We start from the raw sequence: 4,518 nt of genomic DNA, 5'->3' as shown, positions 1-4,518 counted from the left end.
CACATTTCAGCAGCCCCAGCCTTTGCTGCCACCCAAGCACACAGGTTGGTTGTGGGACGCCCCGGGGAGCTGAGAAGAAGAGCTTGGGAGAACATGGTGGAAATTGAGCCTGCCAAGAGAAATGAAGAACACCTTAGCTGGTGTGAAGGGAAGAGGATGCAGAGGCATTATCCATAGCTTCAATGTTTCCATCATCTGTGGCAGAAAGGTGAAGGTGACTTTCTTCAGCGCCAGCCCCAGTCCAAAGCCCAGGCTGCTTAAGCAAAATGCCTTTAGACTTCTCTGTCAAAAGTTTTGCACGTAAAGTGACAATGACAAAATCACTGCAATATAAATGTGCAGAATTTCCACAACTTGGCTTCCAGGTTGGTCCATGGAAACCAACTTGTGTGTACTTTGAGGAATGGGGAGACTGGAGTTTAGTGACAAATTTCCTGACTTTTTGAGTCAAGAGGCAAGGATGCAGGTGGGCTTCCATATCAATTGGCCGTGATTTGCCGAGCAAAGTAACTGCCCTGCTTGAGTCTGTTATTCCCCAGCAGACATCTGGATGGGAAGAGTTATGGGGTCCTTTCTAGGCCTAAAAATGTGAGGCATGTGGGAGAAGAAGGGGAAAGCATGAACATTTATTAAGTATCCCTAGTTGCTGAGGAGTGAGTACTAGCTTACATATTTTATTTATATATATATATATGTATATATATATACAATATATATAATAGTATATATAAAACAATAATATATATAATATATATAAATTATATATATATTGTGTATATATATATATATATACATAAAAATATACCCTTTAAGGTTTCTCTTTGAGGACTGTGTTACTGTGTTATTGGCCCTAGTTTAGATATGAGGAATCTGAGGCCTGGAGAGGTTTCAGACTCATCCAAGGTCACACAGCCAATAATCACAAAGTTGGGATTCAAAGTCATGTCTTTTGCCCTTCAAAGATCACGGTAAAATAGTGGGAGCAATACTCTCGCACCTGAAAATGATGCTGTCATTGAACATGCATTCCTTGTTTCCCTCATGGGCCTGTCCCATGTCCTAGTTCTGGATATTTTAGGGGAAAGATCTCTAGCTTTGGAGATGGGACATAGAAGTGTGTGCTGGGGCTGGCTTACACTGTCTCAAAAGAGTCAGTTGTGCGCATCTCTTTCTCAACTCCACATTCAGTGACGTCATGTTGGTGGCTTGAAACTGGCCATGGGAGGAGTATGGAAACAGGCACACTGCAAATCTAAGGGCTTGCCCCCACCAAGAGCCAGCTTACTAACACACCACTGGATGTTGTCTTATCTCCATCAACACCTGAGACACTAAGCGGTTAGAAACCCATATAGTAATTGTGGTGTTGTTGTGATATTCAAGTACATGAAAAGTGAACTTGTCTAATTGAGCTGGGTTAGGCTGGTTGGGTGTCGGTGAGTATCAGAATTACCTGGCATGCTAAGAGAGAGGACAGAGACCCAGGTTCCTTGAAATAGGGTAGGGCTTACTATGTTTTTACCACATTCCTCCGTGATTCTGATACCCATTACAGTTTGAAAACTGCTGGTCTATAGTACAGACTGTGAATAGGAATCCCTCCCTTGACCTTCCTCACAAGGATGATTATTGGAAGTATAAACAAACAAAATCAACACTTAAAAAGGAAAGCATCATATAAGCGCCACTGAGGCCCCATCTCCTTGACTATAAAATGTGGATAATTCTGCCCTTGCCCGTTGGTTATTGAGAAGGTAATTCCGTAGTAATGTTTCTATAAGTGGGAAAACTCTATATGACATGTGGCATTGTGATGACAAAAATAGATGAGTTCTCCTTTGGGTCTACTTTCCTTGGAGTGCTGGGGAACACCCTTTTTCACCTTCTGTTCCCACACCCTATTTTTGAACCTGGCATATTTTGGCCGAGGGATTAAATGACCACTGGGGAGAGCAAACCTGCGTGACTACCCTGCTCCGGCATTTCCCAGCACCTCTGCTCCTTGCAGCAGCTGACCTGCCTCCTCCCAGTGCAGATCACTGGCCTCCAGCCCGGGCTGAAGACACCCAGCAGCTCCATCTCCTTTCCCAGGGTTGCTTTTTAAAATCTGACACTTAGCTTTTTATGTAGTAGCTACTTCACCTCAGGAGGCTACTTAGTTTTAATTTTTTATATATCCCTTTCGCCCCTGTGTTTTGGAGTAAAGCCAACCTGACCCTAGCCAGTGACCTCTCCTATTCTTGGGTACAGCTGAAGTCCCCAAGCCTGTGGGGCAAGGGCCAACATTTTAGTGTGCACTTGCTGTGATCTTGCCAGCTGGTGTTCCTTCTCAGGGTCTCCCTTCCTCCTTTGGTGTTTCCCAGAAGGGAGCTGTTGGCATTTTGTGTGGGATGATTCTTTATTGTCCTGGAAATTGCAGGAAGTTTAGCATTCCTGGCCCCTAGAACTAAATGCCAGTAGTGTCTGTTTTGTCAACAGTGACAACTTTAAGCATCCCCACACATTTTCAAATGGGCCCACGGGGCTGGTTCTGCTCAGGGACTGTGTTCTGAAGGGCCTCAGTTTCCTCATCTGGTAAATGAACAAGAGAGACTCCCCAGAACCAGAGAGGCCTCACTCAGGAGCAGCTACAAGAACTGCCTGGGGCTGGAAGGAAAAGCTGTGTCTCTGCCCTGATCTGACCAAAACTCTGCTTGGATTTATTTAATCTGTAGTGGTTCCACAAAATAACTTGTTTGGAGAAAACCTTCTGTGGCTAAAAAAAAAAAGTGTGAAAACCACTGAACTGGATCAGAGTTTGCTAAATGACAGCCCAAGGGTCCAATGTGCTCTGCATACATGTTTTGTTTGACATGGGATTTTAAGATATTTGGAATCAATGTTGAAAAAAAATCTGGATTTTAGGCCTCTCAAAAAAAATAAAAACAAGCAAAAAAGAAAACAGGAAGATTTGGCAGCACTAAGCCCAGGTTTCTACAAGGCAACAGTGGGCTACAGCCGAGCACAGGCTGCCCACTGAAGTGGACTCTGTCCTGTCCTCATTTTCTCTACTTGCCTAGCCTCGGAGGCATCTTGATGTGCAATGTATGGATTAGATCCGTGCTTCTCAACCCAGAATACCTGGAGGAGCTTTTAAAATTCCAGTACTAGGACCCTAAGCCAGACTAATTTAATAACTGTCTCTGGGCGAGGGGCCTAGGTATGAGGTGATTTTACTGGCCAGGCAGTCATGAGAACCAGCGGACTCTAGAGGATCTCTAGTTTGAAAACCAGCTCCAAGAAGTCCAGATTCGTGGCAGGGCTCCTGATCCCTACCTTTCTACCCCTTAGGCTCCCCAGCCTCCTTCTCTTCCTCTGGAAACCCTTGATCTGCCCCAGACTCAGCCCCGTTGATCTCCTTGCTCGGTTAGTGGGTTCTCACTTGGCAGAATGTCCACCTGGCCTCCCCCAGGTTCAGTGCTTTCTGGTTGGATCCAGTCAATGCTCTGTTCTTACCAAGGCCTCCAGGGCTCAGCGCCCTCTCCTGGGGCCCCAGCCCCACCCCCGGGGAAACTCCGCAAGCATCATAACTCACCAGCTCCTGTCAGCCTCTACCACAGAAGCAAGTCCAGGCTCCTTCCTAATACTAGTCCTTCTGGACTCACACCTACAGGACCCTCTTCTCTGGGCCTTCATTTGCATAAACACAGAAAAGCAACTTGTAAAGCAGGGTTCTCAGCCTCAGCATTTTTGATATTTTGGGCCAGATAAATCTTTGTTATGGGGGCTGTCTTTGTGCATTGAAGGATGTTTAGTAGTATCCCTGGCCTCTACCCACTAGATGCCAGAAGGACCTCAATCCCCTGCTCTCCCTGCCCCCACAAGTCATGAAAACCAAGAGTCTGCAGACATTACTAAATGTCCCTTGGGGGCAAAGATCACATCCATTGAATACCATTGCTGTAAAGTAATTCAAGTTCTCACTTTCTCTTAAGGCGTAGGTAATATTTGCTAATATTCCACTTCTTATAGCATCCACATAACCTGTACACTCTCCAACCCGTGTCCCCTAGAACCCCGTTTCCCTTTATAGTAAATAGTGCTCTCTAGTCCCACCCACCTCTAATGTTCCTTTACCACTTCAATAATAGCACATCAATTCACCCTGCTGCTCAAAAGCCTAGAAGTTTTCTTTGAGTCCTCTGATTCTCAGTTTCCATATCCAGACCATCAGCAAGTCTTTTTTTTTTTTTTAAATAAATTTATTTATTTATTTATTTTATTTTTGGCTGCGTTGAGTCTTCGTTGCTGTGCGCGGGCTTTCTCTAGTTGCGGCGAGCGGGGGCTACTCTTCGTTGCGGTGCGCGGGCCTCTCATTGCGGTGGCTTCTCTTGTTGCGGAGCACAGGCTGTAGGTGTGCGGGCTTCAGTAGTTGTGACACGTGGGCTCAGTAGTTGTGGCTTGTGGGCTCTAGAGTGCAGGCTCAGTAGTTGTGGTGCACGGGCTTAGTTGCTCCGTGGCATGTGTGATCTTCCCAGA

Source organism: Balaenoptera musculus, chromosome 3 (assembly GCF_009873245.2).
Source record: "Balaenoptera musculus isolate JJ_BM4_2016_0621 chromosome 3, mBalMus1.pri.v3, whole genome shotgun sequence".
Classification (NCBI taxonomy): domain Eukaryota; kingdom Metazoa; phylum Chordata; class Mammalia; order Artiodactyla; family Balaenopteridae; genus Balaenoptera; species Balaenoptera musculus.
The sequence above is the reverse complement of the archived record's forward strand: the minus strand, read 5'-3'. Positions refer to the sequence as shown.